The sequence below is a fragment of the Rhineura floridana genome, chromosome 3, assembly GCF_030035675.1.
Source record: "Rhineura floridana isolate rRhiFlo1 chromosome 3, rRhiFlo1.hap2, whole genome shotgun sequence".
Taxonomy (NCBI): Eukaryota; Metazoa; Chordata; class Lepidosauria; order Squamata; family Rhineuridae; genus Rhineura; species Rhineura floridana.
In genome coordinates, this window is record NC_084482.1 from 160,203,310 (window position 1) to 160,226,084 (window position 22,775).

Sequence of the window (22,775 nt, forward strand, 5' to 3'; positions counted from 1 at the left end):
TTGTCCTTACTACAGCCTGAACCTTATCTATCAGACTGTCACTGCTGTCATCCATCTCTTGATGGCTTCTTGTTTTCCAACGTCATCACCATGAAAACCACATTTGTAGGGCTGGCCATACCATTAAGCCATTTTTTCCCTTGGCTTAGTGTCATACAGCTATTTGTATGCAATATTTGCTTTCTTGCCAAAGGCGTTTATTAATGGCCAATTGTATTTCACAGCATCTTTATCCTCTAGTAAAATAATTGCTTATTCATGCTGATCTCTTCAAAACAGCAGAATAATTAGATATAGTGGAATCTATAAAGCCTGGCGCAAACAACAGATCTTGGAGTTCCATGAAAGGTTTGCAAATGGTTAATTATTTAATCTAGCACTATAATAATATTTTTACCAAAATTTGGGTGGGGGTACTTTAGATTTTCTGTCTCAGGTAACACAGGTTGTGGGCTTGTGCATGGTTGTGTTGTTGGCTTGTTTCTTTTCAGATACCACAAATTCAGCCTCTTTCATATTTTCCTTCTCACAGAATAGTAGAATTTAGAATTGGAAGTCACCCTGGAGGTCATCTGTACACTCCATGGTCAATGCAGGATCCACATAGTAGCTTAGCCACTTTGATTCATGTGCTGGTAACCTCAATTGGGCTACTGTAATACACTCTATGTAGGGCTTCTCTTCGGATTGGTCTGGAAGCTGAACAACTCGGGGCCAGATTACCTGAAAGACCACCTGCCCCTATATAGACCTGTAAGATCACTTAGCTCATCTGGGGAACTTCTTCTTGTGGCACTGCACCATCACAGTGCAGGGACCCCAAAACAAGCATCTTCTGCTGTTGTTCCTATTCTGTGGAATGACCTGTTGGAAGTGGGGCAAGAGCAACTCCTGTTCTGTTCTTTTGTTTATGTTCCAAAAGGGAGAAAGAGCTCGGGTCCTCCAGATGGATAGGCTTGTTTACCTTTACCTGTGATGCTCTGACAGTCTTCCTTCGGTCGCTAGACTGTTACGTCTTTAGGGAAGCTTACCTGGCCCTCCTCCTTCTGCCCTTTCCTCTTCTTTCTTCTCCGACTGTCCGGGAGAGAGGAGACATCTTTTGTCTCTGCTCTCTCTCCAAGCCATGAGGCTAACTCCTACACCTGGGTGTTACGCCTCCAACTTAGTTAGTTAGTTAGAACTGGGTATGCCTTTCTATCTACTATGTATTTCTATAAATAAACTAGCTTTTCTTATTTTGCTAAGTCTCAAGTCTCAGTGATCCTGATGCAGGGTAAAAGCTTGCTTTCTTAGGAAAATGCACACATGCTGGCACACTTGCATTTCAACTTCCGCTGTTACTCTGCTGCTGTGGTGCTGCTTTAAACGAAATTAATCAACACAAACACACACAGCCAACAAGCACGTCCCCCTACCATATGTGAAGCAGCAACCATCAGTTGCTTCAGATGTCTTGTGAAGACCTATCTATTTGCCCAGGCTTTCCCTGACCTATTTGGACCCTATTTTATGTTTGAATCCCCTGGATCTGTTTTTTGTTTGCTTTTTACATGTTTTTATACTGTTGCTTTGTTAGGTTTAGGCTGTATTTCTGTTTTTAATAAGAGCCAGTGTGGTGTAGTGGTTAAGGTGTTGGACTACAACCTGGGATACCAGGGTTCGAATCCCCCCACAGCCATGAAGCTCCCTGGGTGACCTTGGGCCAGTCACTGCCTCTCAGCCTCAGAGGAAGGCAATAGTAAACCACCTCTGAATATCATGGAAACCCTATTCGTAGGGTCACCATAAGTCGGGATCGACTTGAAGGCAGTCCATTTCCATTTTTCTGTTTTTAATGGATGTTATTTTTAGACTGTACATAGTGTGCACCCCTTAGAGAGTTTTGAAATGTTAAGCAGTTTAGAAATGCTTTCAAATACATCCCTGCAGGATGCAACAACAGCATTCTTCACAGATGACAATCCAGCTTTTTCTTAGATACCTCCAGCAAAAGTATTATGCTATTAATTAGGATGATTGCATTTGTTGTTGTTATGCCTCCAAGTCGACTACAACCTATGGCGACCCTATGAATCAGTGACCTCCAAGAGCATCTGTCACTACCCCTGTATACTACCTCAAGGATCAGAGGCAGAATATTTCTGAATACCAGTCACTGGGGAATAACAATGAGAGAGAGTTTACACTCATTGCCTTTTTGTGAGCTTCCAACAGGCACCTGGTTGGCTGCTGAGGTGAGCTAAAAGGATGCCAGATTAGATAGGTCTTTGGTTTAGCAGGGCTTTACTAATGTTCTTACTCTGACAACTGAGCAGCTGAAGGAGCGGTGGGAAGAGGCCAGAGAAAAAAGTGTGAGTGGAGGGGAGTGGTGTCCTATTTGGCATCCCTGAGACCCCCTGAAAAACTCAGTAAATGAAACCTACTGTAGCCTGGACCTGGGTATGTAAAATTTGCCTGACTGCTGCAGAGTTAGGAGTAAGCATGAGACTGCCAAGTTTGCTGATGGTACTAAATTGTTCAGGGTTGTTCAAACAAAAAGGGATTGTGAAGAGCTCCAAAAGGACTTTTCCATACTGAATGAATGGGTGGTAACATAGCAAATGCAATTCAATGAAAAAAAATGCAAAGTGATGCACGTCAGGGCAAAAATCTTAATTTCACATACAGTATACGCTCATGGGGTCTGAACTAGACTGATCACGAATGAGACCTTGAGGTTCTGGTGGGTAGCTCAATGAAGATGTCGACCCAGTGTGTAGTAGCTAAGAATAAGACAATTCCATGCTAGGGATCATTCGGAAAGGAACTGAAAATAAAATGGTTGATTTCATAATGCCATTTTACAAATCTATGGTGTGACCACATTTGGAATATTGTAGAGTTGGAAAAGGTTCGGAAAAGGGCAACCAAAATGATAAAGGGGGTGCAGCAGCTCCCCTGTGAAGAAAAGTTATATTTGGGGCTTTTTAGCTCAGAGAAAAGGTGAGTAAGGGCTTACATGACAAAAGTGTATATAATTGGCATGAAGGAAGTGAATAGAGAAAAGCTTTTCTCTCTCTCTCATAACACTAAAACTTATGGACATCCAATGAAGCTGAATGTTGGAAGATTCAGGACAGACAAAATAAAGTATTTCTTCATGTAGCGCATGGTTAGACTATGGAATTTGTTCCCACTGGAGGCAGTGATGGTCACCAACTTGGATGGCTTTAAAAGAGGATTAAGGGTAAGGCTATCAATGGCTACTGGCTGTGATGGCTGTGCTCGGCCTCCACATTCAGAGGCAGCATGCTTCTGAATACCAGCTAGTGGAGACTGCAGGAGGGGAGAGTGCTCTTGCACTCAGGTGCTGCTTGGGGGCTTCCCAAAGCCATCTAGTTGGCCACTGAGAACAGGATGGTTGGCCATTGGCCTAATCCAGCAGGCTCTTCTTATGCTCTTGTGAATGGGACACAGATGTGGACAGCTTGAGGAAGCATCATCAGCCTTGGTGCCTGCCCATAAAAACAAGCCTAGAGTGAGAGAATAGGATGATGTCAGCAATTCCCAGGAGTCCTCTTTGTTGTGAGATTTTTTTGGGGGGTGTTTGGGCCCTGGGTGGATGGATGGAGTCCTGGGTGTCAGGAAGCTGAGAGGGGAGGTGTGTGTCAGAAGGAGACAGGATTGATACTGGTTTATATTTACTAGTAATTTGTATTAATGTAACACTGTATATGTAACGTATATTTTTGTAACATCTGTTGTTTCAGTTTTCTGTAAACTGCTTAGAGATATTTTTAAAATACAGAGGAGTCTTATATCAAGGAAGTCAGCTGAAGTGAATGCCAGCCTAAAGTAGGCCAGATCAAAACTCCATTCAGGAGCCCTTAGGAGGGAAGAATTCCACCTCAGTTGGCAGAGCCCAGTGGAAAGAAAATAAAAGTAGAAAACTGCAGAGATATTGTGTGTTTTTACTTAGACCACCCCTTTTCCTGGCTTAGTTTACACTGTGACTGGAGGTCACATGACCAATCTTAAGATGTAGGATATGGCATAAGACCCCTCCCTCAGTCCCACCCCTGCCACACACCCCAGAATGCCCCTTTTTGGGGAATTAATAGTGGCATGATTTATGCCAGTCTTGGCTGAGCCAGTTGAGCCCCAGGGTTTTGCCAGTTTTGTTGCAGCTGAGCTGAGCTGAGGGACTTACGCTGGTATAGCCCTGATGAGCTGGGACCCAGCTGGCTCAGCAGGAGATCCACCATGTCCTAACTTCTCTCAGCCTGGGGTAAATACCTATAAGATTGCTTCCAAAGAGGTATAGAAATGGTTTAAATAAATAAAATAATAACTAGTGGTTCTATAGGAAGCCCACATGCCTGAGATGCCTTTAATAGGAGATGTCAGGGACTGAAGCATGTTCTTTACACCACTGACATATAGCCCATCTCTTCTATTAAATTGTAGCATGTCATCTTCTGCTAATACAGCAAGGGCTATTGTAAAATTAAATCCAAGTGACATGTGAGGACAAAGGCTATAGTATAATAGTGCAATTCCCCATCCAAATATATCACTAGATAGATGCACCAATCAAGATGAGACATTAGCATTCAGCCTCATTGCTTACTCAGTATTCAGTGTGTGACAGCCACCTTGTATAAATATCGATCTTTACTTTAGTGCATCCACCATCAATTGCTTACAGCATTTTGCAAGCAGGATTAGCAGAGCACATTAATCACCAGCACTTCCCCATTGGAATCCCATCTATTTTATATTTAGGAGACAATGTTTCAATCTGGAGCTAAGGACATTGGTCTTCACAAAAGTCTTTGCAACTAGACATGGAGATGGTGATCTGAATGTGGGGGGCCTTACATCAGTCCCTCTGTCATGGACAGATCACTGCTTGCTGAAGCTTAGACTTACAGCGGCTTTTCCCCTCTGCAAGGGTGGGGGACCTATTAAGCTGGTCCGCCCCCAGAGACTAATGGATCCGGATGGTTTCCAAAGGGCTCTGGGGAGTTTTTTGGCTGATAGGGCTGGCGCTCCTGTCGAAACCCTGGTTGAACTATGGAATACAGAAATGACCCAGACAGTTGACATAATTGCTCCTAAGCACCCTCTCCTGTGTAGAGCTCGTACGGCTCCATGGTATACCCCAGAGCTTAGAGTGATGAAACAATATCGGAGACGGCTTGAGTGCAGATGGAGACAAACTCCTGGTGGATGCAATTACACACTGGTAAGTGCCTATGGTAAGCTGTATTTAGGGGCAGTGAGGGCAGCAAAAAACCAATATTTTGCTGCCACTATCAAATCATCAATCTGCCCCCCAGCGGAGCTCTTCAGAATTGTCCGGGGGCTATTACACTCTGGCCCCAAGGACATGGTAGAACCATCTGAGGCCCGCTGTAATGAATTTGCTAGGCACTTCCAGGATAAAAGTTATAGCAGGTGAATCAAGCGAGGTATCCAGAGCACAGCCTTGTCCTGATTTGGATGAGTTTTAGTTGGTACAGCTTGAGGACGTTGACAAGGTGCTTGGACAGGTTCGTGCAACCACTTCTGTGCTGGATCCTTGCCCTTCTTGGCTAATAAAAGCTAGCAGGGATGGAATAGCCGGCTGGGCCAGGGAAGTGATTAATGCCTCTCTGCAAGAGGAAGTGGTCCCTGGCTGCCTGAAAGAGGCGGTAGTGATACCACTCCTGAAGAGACCCTCCCTGGACCCAGAAAATTTTAATAACTATAGGCCGGTGGCAAATGTTCCATTCCTGGGCAAGGTCCTTGAACAAGTGGTTGCGGGTCAGCTCCAGACACTCTTGGATGAGACCAATTATCTGGATCCATTTCAGTTAGGTTTTAGGCCTGGTTTTGGCACAGAAACAGTCTTGGTCGCCCTATATGATGATCTCTGTTGGGAGAGAGACAGGGGGAGTGTGACTGTTGATTCTCCTTGATCTCTCAGCAGCTTTCAATACCATTGACCATGGTATCCTTCTGGGAAGACTGGCTGAGTTTGGAGTGGGAGGCACTGCATGGCGGTGGCTTCACTCCTACTTGGCGGGTCAGCTCCAGAAGGTGGTGCTTGGGGAACATTGCTCGGCACCCTGGATTCTCCAGTATGGGGTTCTGCAGGGGTCAGTTCTGTCCCCCATGCTTTTCAACATCTACATGAAACCATTGGGTGCGGTCATCCAGAGCTTTGGAGTGCGCTGCCATCAGTATGCTGATGACATGCAGCTCTATTTCTCCTTTTCATCTTCTTCAGGAGAGGCTGTCAGTGTGCTGAACCAGTGCCTGGCTGCAACAATGGACTAGATGAGGGCTAATAAACTGAGGCTCAATCCAGACACAACTGAGATGCTGTTAGTGGGTGGTTCTTCTGACCGGATGGTGGATGTCCAACCTGTCCTGGATGGGGTTGCACACCCCCTGAAGGGGTAGGTTCGTAGCTTGGGGGTTCTCCTAGAACCATCTCTGTCACTTGAGGCTCAGGTAGCCTCGGTGGCATGGAGTGCCTTCTACCAACTTCGGTTGGTGGCCCAGCAATGGCCCTATCTGGACAGGGATAACCTGGCTTCAGTTGTCCATGCTCTGGTAACCTCCAAGTTAGATTACTGCAATGCGCTCTACGTGGGGCTGCCTTTGAAGATGGTTGGGAAATGGCAGCTTGTGCAAAATGCAGCGGCCAGATTAGTAACAGGGACCAGACGGTTCGAACATATAAAAACGATTCTGGCCCGCTTGCATTGGCTGCCTGTATATTTCTGAGCTTGATTCAAGGTGCTGGTTTTAACCTATAAAGCCTTACATGGCTTGGGACCACAATATCTGACAGAACGCCTCTCCCGACACGAACCCATCCTTCCACTACGCTCAACATCCAAGGCCCTCCTCCAGGTGCCTACTCAGAGGGAAGCTGGGAGTCTGGCAACAAAGGAGAGGGCCTTCTCAGTGGGGCCCCCCAAATTATGGAATGATTTCTCTGACAAGGTGCACCTGGCACCACCACTGTTATCTTTTTGGTGCCAGGTTAAGACTTTCCTCTTCTCCCAGGCATTTTAGCATGTGTTTTAAAATTGTTTTTTAAAAAATGTGTTTTTAAATTTGTATATTTGTTTTTAATGTTTTTAATTGTTGTAAACTGTCCAGAGAGCTTCGGCTATGGGGCAGTATATAAATGCAATAAATAATAATAATAATAATAATAATAATAATAATAAAGGCATCTTGGCCACACGTAAGCCTACATATGCTACATTATCAGATATGCAACCGAGTAACACATTGGGTTAAAGGATCCTTGTGGGTTAGTTTTGAGGTTGCCTTCATCAATGGATGTTGGGGACAATAGTGCATAAACAGTAAAGGAAAATGATGTGCGATTTCTGGAGGAATGGCACCAATAGCTGGACCATGATGAAAGAGGCTTGTTTCCTAAGTGTTGATAGAAATTTTTGATAACAAAAGAACAATTCCATAGAATGACAGTGGAAAAATTCTGCATGTTATATGAAAAATGAGAAATCCTATCTCATGAAATTAAATGCAGCTCTGTGTGTGCCTCACTCCTCAATCTATTTGATGGAAAGGATCAGGTTATCTTTGTTGACTGGACTACTGTGAATATATTTAAAGTTACAACAATATTCTGTAGGGCAAGGAGGCATTTCTGAAACAGGATAGGGCGGACATTTATGCATCAACAAAAAAAAGGAAATGCTTTCTCACAATAGGGGTCACAGGTTTCCATACAATTTGTGTATGCTAATTGATATGTAAAGATACAAATTTAGAAATTATTATTGTTAATATTTAAATAAAAATATGTAGTGTGGAAGGCTGTGATCAGGTGTTGTGTGTGTTGTCCAGTTGCTAACTATTGACCCCTTTTCTCTTCTTATGGGTCTTTATCTTTAAACTGGACTCAGTCTGAACAGCTCTTCGATTAGAGGACCATCCTCTGAAATCTTTCAGATAGGGGACTGTCCTCTGGAAAGTAGGACTCATCTTAGAAAGAGCTTAAAAAGACTTTCAGCATTTTGAAATACAGACTTATTGCAGTGAATTTATTTGTTTAGGAATGTCTAAATGAGGGGGAAGGGGATCTATATTAATTCTACGCTTATAAAAGAAAGAATCTATTTTGAAGTTTGTTTCTGAATTACCAATGAATCTTGAAATGCTTTGGAAAGGTAGTTCATAGACCATCCTTTGTCTAGGCATGTGCGTAGCAGGTGTTGTAATGGGTTAAAATTAAAAATGTTATAGTAGGTCAAGGATACAAGGATACTATGGAGGGAGAACAGAGAAGTGGACCAGAATAGATAGATGCTGAGAAATCAAATAATGATGTATTTCTGATTAGCTATGCATTTTTGATGATATGTGTGTGACGTACCTGTAGCCTATAAATATGATGGATGTCAGCAAATCTGGAGAGTCACTTGAGGGTGGCCCTCCCTTTGCAAAGGCTCAATAAAGGCAAACATTCACGGTACTCTGGTCTCGTCTCTATTCCTTATTGGCAGCTCAAGGAATATAGAGTCCCTATCAGTCTGGCCTCCATTCAGGCTCGACTCCTTTTGTAACACAGGGATATGTCAGTCTCTGCATACAAAGTGATGGATTGATTTATTTTCCAAGGGTGCACACTCATTTATCTTCAGTTGTGATGCATGAGATAACCAAGGACTTTTATCTGATGTGAAGGAGTTTGTCTTAGACGTGGCTTGCACATGTTAAGAGCATAGAAGGAAATGCTTATGGTTCATTCACAATGAGGAGTGTGACACACATTTTAGTGGCATAGAAATATGGGATGGTAAAAGAGATTGCCTCACTTGTTGCATTTCTTTATCTTTTATTGCTCTTGGTGCTGTAGTGGCATATATTTTAAAGGTCTGGAGCACATAGTCAGTGGGAAACAAGCAGTCCTGGTGCTATTCTTTGTGTGTGACCTGCAGCCCAGTTCTGAGCCTGTTTATTTCAAATTTATGTTCAACCAACTTCAATGGATTTACTGAATTTCTATTTGCTTCCAGGGCTGGCCCTACCATGCAGCAGGGTAAAGCAATCAGCTCCAGGTGGCATCATGGGATGTGGTGATGGCCACCAACTTTAACAGCACTTCAAGAATAGAATTCAAGGAGGATAAGACCATAAATATCTACTAGTCATTATGACAATATGTTACTTCCAGGACCAGAGGCAATATGTCTCTGAATACCAGATAATGGGGAACAGCAGCTCATGTCCTGCTTATGGGCTTCCTGTAGGCATCTGGTTGGCCACCGTGCAAAATAGGATGCTGGCTTAAATAGGACTTTGGCCTGATCCAGCAAGACATTATGTAAATCAGGGAAGATAGCTGAACATGGAAATCAGTGTCGGAATAGTGCAGCAAGATTTTTCAAAGTGTTTGCCTTTGCTCAAAAATAGTACTGGTGATAAAGGGTCAGGAAGATTAATTTATAACTAAGAATTTTTTGATGATTTTGTAAATTATTATTCTGAGTTGTATATTTCCAAGAAACCCAATTCTGTGACTATATACACTATGGAAATGCCCCCAGCAACCACCTACAAAGTTTGTCAAATTATGGGAATTACTTATAATGGACAATATATCTATGCAAATTAGGGTTTCAACGCATCATAATTTCAAGGTCATTGGCTCTAAAATGAGGATACATAAGAGGGCTCCAATCAATCCTATTATATGGTGATTTGTAACATATTGTGTGTTATACTTTAAATTAATTTGATCTCTGACTCTGAAAAGATAATAAGAGAAAATTGGTGCTTGTTTCAGATGAGTGTTAATGTGATGTTGGATAATAAAATATTTGTTAATGCATTGTTGCTTTGTACGTAATGGGAAAAAATCAAATAAAGTAGTTAAAAATAAACACAAATAGTCTGCCCAAGTGGGGGAAAGGGTAGCTGCTTGGCAGGACAGGAGCAAAACACTGAGGCAAAGATCAAGATGGTCTCCTTCCCTTCCATGTACAAAAGCTGACCAGACTGGCAACTGAGTCTAACTTCAACACTGGTGATGGGACAGTATCTTCCACTCCGCTTGAGAGCAGTAGTTTGGCATAGGGCAGGCCATGTGGCACACACAAGTCTGTCTTCTCATCATCATACTGCTGTTCTCCTTCCCTAGCATTTGCAATCTGAGACAACCACCTTACTCTGCCTAATGGTAGGGCCAGTTCTCCTTCAGGCAGCAAAATGTCTTGGGCCAGTTGTACAAGTAGTTAAATAACATTTATTACGGGGCACAATGAATCCAGCTGGTTTATCAATAGAATTCTTGTCTGCTGACTCCATAATTTTCCTGGCAGATATATCTCTCATATGGCAACATTTATTCTCATTTAGCCTTCCTTGTTGTTGTTCACTTGGAATTGTTTGTAACCATTTTTGTCCATTATCAAATTTGCTACCAATGCAATAAGCTCTCTGGAACTTTTCAGAGCATCTGGAAAATCCCATTCTTTATGACATGGTGAATTAATCTGTGCCAAAATCCAAGTAGTCAAAATGATCATTGTCACCTCCTACATTCATGTCTAGACTATGTTGTTTATAAAACTTGACACATGCTCCTGGAGTGTACAATGTTCATCACAATTGTACTGATAATGTAAAGAAATTGGTTTCTTGCAGTCCATTTGCATTGTGTGAATATGTTTAATCTTAACTGTCAAAGTTTACAATAAATGCTTATAAAACTGTCTGCACTATCTTAAACAACACATCCCAGGATAAGCAGCAGTAAACTGTTGGTGGATGTTTGAGTGATATCTTATAGAGCAATCCTATACATGTCTATTCAGAAGTAAGCTCTGTTGACTTCAATGGGACTTACTCCCAGCCAGTAAGTTGTATGGGCACATCTATGTGTAAACCAATAGTAAATATTCATTTTAAAATGAAGTTGTAACGTAGATTTTATGTAGTTCAGGTTATAATGAGAAGACATGATTCATTAGAAAAGATAATAATGCTGGGAAAAACAGAAGGGAGTAAAAAAAGAGGAAGGCCAAACAAGAGATGGATTGATTCCATAAAGGAAGCCACAGACCTGAACTTACAAGATCTGAACAGGGTGCTTCACTTCAGATGCTCTTGGAGGTTGCTGTTTCATAGGGTCGCCATAAGTCATAGTCGACTTGGAGGCACATAACCATAATCACAACAACAACAACAACATGTTATTATACAGGCATGAGAGTGGCTGTATACTATAGCCAGCATGGATTTTTCGCATTCTGCAATGTTAAATTGAGAATACCCCCATACCATTCTGATGCTTCCCATAAGCTCTTAAAAAAAAAAAAAAAACACCTTATAGTTCTGAACTCAGAAACACTTGCTTAACAACCCTCTAAGTTTTCATGGCGATACACAAAACAGTCAGAGAGAATCGAGAGTTCAAAGTGTAAAACAAGAAAAAAAAATCCAGACCCCTTTTGGACTGTCAGTGGTCTCATAATTTGCTGAAATTAATTAAAAATCAATCACGTTCACAGAGTACCTGTAATCCTATTATTGACCTTGCCCCATATTCTGACCTTCATCTTCTGCAGTTTAAAAGTTAAAAAATTACCTGGCTGATGAATTTAACATTGAAGTCTATTATAATGTCAGGCATGCTCAGTAAGAAACAACTGTCAATGTTCTAAAATCAATCAATCAAGTTTATTTCCGGTCAAAGACCTGAAATACAATATACAGTTTACTTTACTCGTAATAGAAAACCAAGAATAAAAACATATATATATATTTAGAATAGCCTGGTTGACTAGGAAGGAGGGAGGATCTTCCTTCGGATCCGTTGGGCAGTAAAAATAAACTTTGCAACGGATAAGGTTATTGATTTGTCCTTGCCATCCAGAAGATATTGCAATAAAACTATCCTGGACCTGCCAGGAAGGTTTATTAAAATAGGATTTAAGTATCTGGAACGTGCCATGCGATAATAAGGGTAAACAAAAAGGACATGAGACAAGGACTCAATGTCTACAGTATTACAGGGACAAAAACGGAGATCAAAGGGGGTACCCTGGTATCGACCCACAATAAGTGAGGAAAAAATACAGTTAAACTGCGCCCTAGAGAAGGTGTGGCGGAATTTAGGTGTAGTCAGGTATTCCAGATAGGGGGCTGAATTGGGGAAGGGGAAACTTAAATTGGAGTATAAGGGAGAGCAAGTTTTAGTCGCATTTGTCAAGGAGCTTTGAAGGTAAGTGTCCTTTAATCGAGTCTCTATGGTCCATCTGGCTGTCTCAGGATCCAATGAGGATAAATAATCCACTGAGAAGCCTCATAAAGCCAGTTTAGCAAGGAGGGCTTTGGACCACGAACTTGAGAAGGGATCACGCCAAAGAAAATGTAAGTGGCCGGGGGGAAGATTCATATAGGCTAGTTTGACCCAATATCTAAAAGTTAATACCCAAGCATGGAATTCAAGGGAAGGTAAACCAGCCTCCAGCCTGAGGGCTGCAGCCGGAACACAACGTGGGACTCCAAAAATTAGTATTAAAAATGTTGACAGGATTGATTCGATTTTAGGATTAAAACTTGGGGCCCATAGGGGGGCACCATACAAAAGTTGAGGAAAAATCTTTGATTTAAAAACCTGAGAAGCGGCGGGAATGTACTGACCACCTCTAGTATAAAAAAAGCGTGAGATAGCTTTCATTGTATTCCTGGCAGTTTGCGTCGCCGAATATATATGGGGGGACCAGGATAGGGAGGAGTGGAACAAGATCCCCAAGTACCTGAATTGTCTAACCTGGGCAATTTTTTCCCTGTTAATTGTCCATTCGGAAGTTGTACGATGGCGGGAAAAAGCCACAATTTTAGTTTTGTCAAAGTTTATGAGTAATGAGTTTAGAGAGCAGTAGGTCATGAAGGCGCGGAATAATCTTTTAAGGCCTATTGGAGACAAGGCAAGAAGGGCTGCGTCGTCTGCATAGAGGAGCAGAGGACATTTTTGGTCAGCCACCTTTGGGGGATGAAAAGTGGGAGAATGACAGCATACACTGAGGTCACTTTAATAAAAATTAAAAAGTGCAGGGCCAAAATACATCCCTGCTTGATGCCATTATATACAGGGATAGAATTTGTTAATGTCCCATCGGAACCACAGCGAACACGGATGGTAGTCGTTTGGTGGAGACGATGGATAAGGTACAGAAGTCTCTTATTGATGTTAGAGCGATAGAGCTTGGCCCAGAGTTTGTCTCTTGGGATGGCATCAAACACAGATTTAAGGTCAACAAAGGCCACGAATAAGCCATTACCCAAGGGGCCCATGTATTTTTCTGCCAAATGATTCAATAGGATGCAGTGGTCCAGTGTGGATCTCCCTTTCCTAAAGCCAGCCTGTTCCCAGCCTATAATGTTTTCATCCTCTATCCAAGAGGTCAGCTTTAGATCTAAGTAGCTGGCATAAAGCTTGCCGACTACCGAGAGGAGGCTGATTGGCCTATAGTTTGCCGGCTCGTCTCTGGCTCCTTTCTTGTAAATAGGAATGACAATGGCTTCAAGCCAGGTGATAGGAAAATGGCCGGTGTTATTAATTGAGGTAAATAAATTTGCTAGGAGAGGTGTCCACCAAATTTTTCTTTCCTGCTCCCCACAAAAGACTCCCCGGTAGTCGAATGTGCTCCTGAGGATAAAAGTTTATCCTTGAAGCACTGGAGAACTAAATGGACAACCGGGATGCAAATCAAGATCTCCTCTTTTATAGATTCTTACCAGGGACGGAGCTTTAAAACCAAATAATCGATGCTCCTGATCCTTGTTCTGTCTTAACTGCCTATTCCTCAATGACTTCGGCTTTGAGCACGATACTGAAATCTAACCCTCCAATCCCCAAATCCCACCTAGTGAGAGACCGCACTAGGTCGTTCGATAAAGCCTGTCTTGACGCCAAGTTGAATCTTAGAAATATACACCTTCATTACAGAAGAGACAACCTAAACTCACTCCCCCCCAAATATTTTTCTACCAAAAAACAATATAAACATTTGATAACCATTAAAAAAAGACAGGCTACTCTAGAGGGATGGAAAGCTCTTATTAATGACTCCCAGATTAAAAACTCAAAAAAATTTTGGTCGCTTGTCACCGATGCCCTAACCTCTTCCAACCCTATTTCCTGTAATATTCCTGCTAGCACTTGGGAGCAATACTTCGCTGACCTATTCGCAACTCAGAATGGCCAGTCCTCGATATTTCTCCCTCTTGCGGACTCTCCTACCCAACCCTTTTGGCCGCCGGTTACACAGAGTGAGATTTCCTTTCTGATTGGCACTCTGAAACCCGGATAGGCACCTGGTCCAGACACTATTCCCTCTGAGTTACTAAAGTCCAACCAAGCTTGGTGGACGCCTCTCCTAGCAATGTTCTAAAATCCAGACTCACAGCTGTTTGGCTAGGCTAATCAGGTGGCCACACCCACACCAGACATTTATTTCACTTTAGACAGTCATGGCTTCCCCCAAAGAATCCTGGGAAGTGTAGTTTGTGAACGGTGCTACAAGTTGGTATATAATGGACTGCCTTCAAGTCGATTCTGACTTATGGTGACCCTATCAATAGGGTTTTCATGGTAAGTGGTATTCAGAGGTGGTTCACCATTGCCTTCCTCTGAGGCTGAGAGGCAGTGACTGGCCCAAGGTCACCCAGTGCGCTTCATGGCTGTGTGGGGATTCAAACCCTAGTCTCCCACATCGTAGTCCAACACTCAAACCACTACACCACACTGGCTCTCTGATTCCTATTCCCCTGACAGAGCTCCAGTGGCCAGAATGGTTTAATAGTCAGCCCCTTTTCTGGGGATTGTGCTCTGTGACAGCTTTGGTTTAAATTTGGGTGGGAGACTACACATGCCTGATGTAGAATCAAAAGTTGAGGGAGACCCTGAAAAATAATGATACTGTTCACAATGTTTTCCCTTTGGAAAGGAAAGGGGATTTCCCTTTGCCCAGTGCCCGACCACTCAATCTCCTCCCCTCCCTCCCCTCCCCCTTGCCTCCCCGACCCTCTCCCAGGTCAGTTTCACCTATCCTAAGCATGATTGTACAGGAATAAATCCCACTGAACTTAAAAAGCATGCAAATGAACAGACATGCCCTCCCCTCTTCCTCCCTATCCCCTCCCATTTGCCCCTTCCTTCACCCCTCCCATCCTCTTCCAATCCCCTCCCCCTCCTCCCCCTCCTCCTCCATGGTCAGTTTTACCTATTCTAAGCATGATTGCACATGAGTAAACCTACTGAACTCAATAAGCATGCAAATGATCAGACTTGCCTTTCCCCTCCCCTCCTTCTCCTCTCCTCTCCCTTCCTCCTCCCTTCCTCCTCTTTCCTTGCCCACTTTAGCCCTCCCTCCCTCTTCTCCTCCTTCCTCATAGTCAGTTTCACCAATCCTAAGCATGATTGTATAGGAGTAAATCCCACTGAACTCAATAAGCATGCAAATGATCAAACCTGCCCTCCTCCCCTCCCCTCCTTCCCCTCTCCTCTCCCTCCTCTCTTCCTTCTTCCTCCTCTCCTGCCCACTCCAGCCCCCCCTGATCAGTTTCACCTATCCTAAGCATGTTTGCAGGGGAGTAAATCCCATTGAGCTCAACAAGCATGCAAATGATCAATCCATTCTCAGCAAACTTGCACAGGATCCCATTTCTTACTTCCCTGATTAAAAAGTAGAGACATGCACTAATGGGCAAAAAATCTCTTACGGTTTAAGAACATGCCTATAGCCCACAGATATTTCTATGAAACGTTAAAAAGCAGGGAAATTGGGCAGCTATAGTGAATGCATGAGGGGAGCAGTAGACCTGACGTCATCTCTGAGATATTGTACTGCCCTACAAATTTCTCAAAATGCAAACACAATTTGGGTTGGTCTTTCACAGGCCAGTCCATTTCCTGTGTAGCTTGGAAGAATTTGATAGCATGTACCTGAGCATATAGTGAGTGGTGGCAACACCTGCAATCAGCCCAAATAACAGAAACAAGATATGTGCTGTGCTGATCTTGTTTTAGCAGGGAGGAAGCAACAATATTAAGACAGTTGATATAGTTCAGACAGTCATTTTAAATATGTTTTATTTACTGTGCAATTTTAGTGAAGTTTCATTTCACTATAGTAAATCATTTTCTTTTGCTTCTGTTTCTGTGAATATGTGAAGTACAGCAACGCTTTGCAAAATTTATACTAAAAAAACTCCAAAAACAACTGAGGAATAATGACACTGATTATTCTGCAGAAATAATTCAAGTTTCCAATGGACATGAAGAGTATCTCAGTTTGCACAAGATTAAACAGTGGGAGGTGAAATATATTCTAAGAAATTTCTAGGTGTGCTCTATGTTTTTAATTGACCATGCCCACCCTTCCTTAAGTGGAGTGGTTTATGCATAGCAGGCTGAACACATGCATCTTGGGCAGGCCAACTTTGTTTTTTTCCAACAGCTAGAGTCATTGCTTAAGTAGCAACATATTGTACTCAGTCTGTTTTTACATCAAACTGCAGTCTCAGATTCAACAGTTAATGCACCCAAAATAGAAATAGAACATAACCTCTAGTTTGAAACCCAAAAGGCTGTCTTCACCATTATAAGACATTGACCAATAAAAAGGCTTTGAAATTAAAAAAATAAATTTGACACAATATAATTTTCTAGGTTAGACTCTCCTTTCCAATCGGGCTTCAGGACTGGACACGGAACTGAAACAGCCTTGGTCGCTCTGGTAGATGATATGAGGAGGGCGCTGGATAGGGGAGAATACACATTCCTCGTCCTCCTGGATCTCTCAGCGGCTTTCGATACCGTTGACCACGGTATCCTTTTAAACCGCCTGGAGGGATTGGGAATAGGGGGCACTGTTTTACGGTGGTTCCGTTCCTATCTTTCTGGTAGGCATCAACGGGTAGCATTGGGGGATGAGGTTTCAGACCCTTGGCCTCTCAATTGCGGAGTGCCACAGGGTTCTATCCTCTCCCCCATGCTATTCAACATCTATATGAAACTGCTGGGAGCCATCATCAGGAGTTTTGGGCTGCAGTGTCACCAATACGCGGATGATACTCAGCTCTATCTGTCATTTAAGTCCTCACCAGAGTTGGCTGTGAATACCTTGTCCAAATGCCTGGAGTCCGTAAGTGGATGGATGGGAAAGAATAGACTGAAGCTAAACCCCGATAAGACCAAGGTGTTGCTCGTGGGTGACAAGAGAAGGTTGGGAGATTTAACCTTGGTGCTCAGTGGGGTAAGATTACCCCTGAAGGACCAGGTCCACAGCCTAGGGGTCATTCTTGACTCCCAGCTGTCCATGGAGGCTCAGGTCTCGGCAGTGAGCTGGGCAGCTTGGTATCAACTACATCTGATACAAAGGCTGCGACCCTACCTTCCTGTACATCTGCTCCCACGAGTGATACATGCCCTGGTCTCCTCTCGTTTAGACTACTGTAATGCGCTCTACGTGGGGTTACCCTTGAAAATGGTCCGGAAATTGCAGCTGGTACAGAATGCGGCGGCACGCTTGATAAAGCAGAGCCGTCGCCGGGATCATATCACCCCAGTGTTGGTAGATCTACACTGGTTACCAGTTGTTTACCGGGCCCAATTCAAGGTGTTGGTATTGACCTTTAAAACCCTATACGGTTTCGGCCCAGTTTATCTGAAGGAACGCCTCCAGTATCACCAATTATGCCGCCAAACAAGATCAGCCTCACAAGACCTTCTCTCAGTCCCACCGGTGAAAACAGCTAGGCTGGTGCTGACCAGAGAGAGGGCATTTTCGATTGTGGCCCCCACCCTCTGGAACTCGCTTCCTTTTGACCTTCGACATGCCTCCTCCCGGGTGGGTTTTCACCGAGCCTTAAAGACCTGGCTATTCAGGCAGGCCTATGGGATTTCTGGGGTGGATTAGTTTTATGGTGTACTAATTGAAAGATGGTTTAGATAAATTGATGTTGTTGTTGTGATCTGTTGATTTGTATATTGTTTTTATATTGTATTTTGAACTGCTGTACGTTGCCCAGAGTGTCCATTGACTCGGACAGATGGGCGACTAACAAATAAAATTTTATTATTTATTATCTGTGGAAACAGTAGTAACACAGGAAAGACGCAAGTAAGAAGAACACCAACAAACCAGAGCTTGGAAAATTTACTTTTTTGAACAACAACTCCCATCAGCCCAGTTCAGTGGCCATGCTGGCTGGGGCTGATGGGAGTTGTAGTTCAAAAAAGTAACTTTTCCAAGCTCTGCAACAAACATACAAAAATGTAATTCTCCATCTTTGGAGATGCAGTCGTGACTGCAGGTGTTGCTACCACTAATCATATGCTCAGAGGTACGTTACCAAATTCTTCCAAGCTACACAGGAAGTGGATTTGACTGTGAAAGACCAACCCAAATTGTGTTTGCATTTTGAGAAATGTGTAGGGCAGTACAGGCAAGATAATATTTTCCCCTCCCCTTCCTCCTCCCCATGGTCATTTACCTATTTTAAGCATGATTGCAAGGGAGTAAATACCATTGAACTCTATAAGTATGCAAATGATCAAACCTGTCCTCTCCTCCCCCTTCCTTTGCCTCTCTCCAATCTGCTCCTCCCCCTCCCCCATGGTCAGTTTTACCTATCCTACCATGATTGCATAGGAGTAAATCCCACTGAACTCAATAAGCATACAAATGATCAGACCGGCTTTTCCTCTTCTTCCCCTCTCCCCTCCCCTCCCCTCCCCTCTTCGTTCTTCCTCCTCCCCTGCCCACTCCAGCCATGCCTCCCCCCTGGTCAGTTTTACCTATCCTAAGCATGATTGCATAGGAGTAAATCCCACTGAACTCAATAAACATGCAAATGATCACACCTGTCATTCTCCTCCCTTCCCTCCTCCTCCTCCTCCTCTCCACATCCCCTGTGGTCACTTTCATCTATCCTAAGCATGATTGCAAGGGAGTAAATCCCACTGAACTCAATAAGCATGCAAATGATCAATCCATTCTCAGCAAACTTGCACAGGAGCCCATTACTTACCTCCTGGATTAAAAAGCAGAGAAATTCACTAATAGGCAAAAAGCCTTGTGGTTTAAGAACATACCTAGAGCCAACAGATATTTCTTTAAAAAGGAGGGAGATTGGGCGGCTATAGTGAATGCACCAGGGGAGCAGGAGACCTGACTTCCTGTCTATTGTACTCTGATATTGTCTCTGAGATATTGTATTCTGTTATTTGGGCTGACTGCAGGTGTTGCCACCACTCACCATATGCTCAGAGGCACATGTTGCCAAATTCTTCCAAGCTAAACAGGAAGTGGATTGGACTATGAAAAACTAACCCAAATGGTGTTTGCATTTTGACCAATTTGTAGGGCAGTACAATATCTCAGAGAGGAGATCAGGTCTCCTGCTCCCCTGATGCATTCACTATAGCTGCCCAATTTCCCTGCTTTTTAAAGTTTGATAGAAATAGCTGTGGGCTATAGGTAAGTTCTTAAACATTAAGCTTTTTTGCCTATTAGTGAATTTCAATTTGTATACACACCTACACATTCACAAACAGGACCTAGACATTTTTTTTTGCAGTGCAGTGTTGCTGTGGAGGTTCTAGCCAGCAGCCAGCAATGTTCATTCAATTCTCCTCACCCTAGTTCACAACCTACCCTATCATCCGACCCCCACAACAGGCACTCAGTATTCTGTGCCTAATGCTCAGTCTTCATAAAGCTGTTTTTTTCCCTTCCTAACCCATCAATCGAAAGGGGATGGGGAAAAAGAAAATCTAAGACAGAGGGACCACCAAATTCAAAGCCCTGCTGGACTCACAGCAGGACAGAAGATGAACATATGGGTGGAGGCATTTTTTCCCCTTTCTCCAGCTTTATTTTTTTTTAAAGAAAACATTTTCCTTCACATTGTTGCCAGCGGGGAGAAAGATGAGTAGTAGCTCCAGGTCTGGCATACCTCACCTCCCCCACCCCACTCTGGGGGCATGGCAGGGGAAGAGGAGCCCTTTGGATCCAGAAGCTCCCCTGATCTGCCCTGATACACCCTTGGAATGCTCTTTTGCCTTCTCCACCTTTGGGGCATTGATGGCAGAGGAGATGCAGCCACTGAGATTTCCATGGCTGCAATGAGGAAGGATCCAGGGGTGGAACTTCTGCTTTTATCTCCCACTTTCCTTTATTGGATACAACTCCATCCCACAAATGTCAAGATGGTTCTGTGAATGTTCCATGATTCTAAAAGCTATTGGGGAGATTTGACCCAAGACCTTTTGAAATGGTGAAGAACAGTGTGCAAAAACCCCTTAGGGGCATTTGCCTTTTAAAATACTTGCAAGCCAAATTACCAAACTGCTTTTTGAACCTAGGGGAATTAAAAGAGAACAACGTATAGAAGCTTTACAAGGAACTACAATGAACCATAAAATGTTCTGATCTGAATATATGCCATTCCAACCTCACATTATGTATTAGCAGTGTGTGCTGGATTGTTAGCAAGAATGTGGAATAAGCATCCTGCACTTTGATGCTGCTTAGCATACTGAAAACCAGACATGCTAGAAATAGTGTTTCTATAGTAATATAGTCTACATGACAGTTCCTGGATGGCAGAACTTAATTGCAAACCAATGATTCATATCAAATGGTATATAAAATCAAATTATTTTATTTGTCCTGCAGGATGGACGTAAGGAAGGATAAATATTACATATATATATAGAGAGAGCAACAGATGACATTTTGGGCTATTACATTTTAGTAGTACAATTATTCTCCTCAAAGCAGTAGTTTATGACATCTCTGGAACACCATCTGATGTAAACAGAGATTACTTATCTAATGCATCATTCCTATTTCACAAATGTGTCCGATAGGCTCTCTTTTGAAAGATGTGAATTCTGCTGTTGGTACCATCTCATCATTTTGCCTATCTACTTTCAGGGTAAATGTTAATACTATGCTTTTTCATTATACTTATTTGGGGGGGGGGAGAGACAAGAATAGTTGTTATATTGTGGGAAATGTAATGAAATGCTTGAGATGTTACTGCATTTCACAGCACAAGCACCAACACTTGTAATAAGAAATGCAGCACTGCAAACAGACATTTTCACAAAAAAGAAATCCATCAATGAAGGCCACATTATCTAAAATTAGATTCTTATTCTGAATGTAAGAACACATTCTGAATAAAATGAAAACTGTTTCAAAATGATGCTATGAAATAAAAAACCCACATTTGTTTAATTTATTATTATTTATTTATTAAATTTATATCCTGCCCTTCCTCCCAGAGGGAGCTCATGGTGGAAAACAAAAACACTAAAAACACTCAGTGGTATGACAATGGAACCAATTACCTAGGGAGGTAGTAGGCTGTCCAATACTAGAGGCATTCAAGAGGTTAGCTGGACAGCCACCTGTCGGCTATGCTTTAATTTGGATTCCTGAATTGAGCAGGGGGTTGAACTCGATGGCCTTATAGGCCTCTGTGATTCTATGATTCTCTAAACCATCTTAAAAACAAAATACTTTAAAACATACCAAAACAAAATATCTTTAAAAACATATTAAAACAAAATATCTTTAAGAAGTAATATTTATCTCAACCAAAATGACTGTCTCTTAAAAGTATAATTCTACTTATCTGGGAAGGAGTGACTGAGAAATTCTGGCTATCAGGGTCTTGTATGACATAATCTTGTGCTCAAAGCTCAGGGCAATTGTGGCAGTGTGTGTGGGAACCCCTTCCTTCCTCCCTAGTTCTCAGCTGGGAAGGTGGGAGAGCCTTCAAAAGCACCAAGAAAGTCTCACTTCTTTCGAAATATCTTTTGAGACTTGGCATGCTCTCACAAAGAGCCCCTACTCTTCTCCATTCTCAGGAGACATACAGCAATGCTCTCTGATGCTGTACTCACCAAGTTAAAATATGTGCTCATCCCTGGGGAGCTGACAAGTACATTTGTAGAACCCTGGATCTCAGGAAACACTATTCTTTAGCCATACCTAAGTGATCACTTCTCCTAGTCCAAGATGTACTGTTTGGTATTTTAAAGATGAAAGAGGAACAGTTTCGTGGTCCTATTTCTTAGCAGAGATATAAACTCAAGAGTAGAGTGAGAATCAACCAGCCCACCTTTTCCCTCAGACATAAATAACAGCAGACACAATCTTCTTAGGTAAAAAGATAAAGAATGTTTACTCACGACCTTTCATATGTTCAGGAAACATAGGCTCTAGCTTAGATGAAAAGATTAGGAGTCCATTAGTCTTTGGTAATGATGCTCTCAGGAGAGAGCATCTTCCATGCTGCCTCTCCCAGAGGTAAAAAGCTCAGTAGTGGTGGATATGCAGGAATGTGCTACTATCCAGGACAAAGGAGGAGGAAGCCAGGTAACTAACCCCAACCATTAGGAAGTTACATCATGGTAAACAGATACATAGGGATATCCCCCAAAATATCCCTTAAAGGGAGCATGCAAGTTTGCTTATTCTAACATGTACAACCCTCCATGGTTCTCTTGCTGTCCTCAGCGTGACTCTCTTACTTCCTCACATATTCAGCTCCTCCTCTGTTATACAGAAGCTACTTCTTTCTGTTCTGCACTGTCCAATTTATTCTTCTCCATCTGTCTGTGCTTTTATCTATCGATGAGCCCCTTTCCTAGTTCATTTGTCCTCTCTAAAAGCCTTACCTAGCTCTACCTTCCATCAAGAATGTATTTTCTTTAATGGACAGTTATCCAGTAA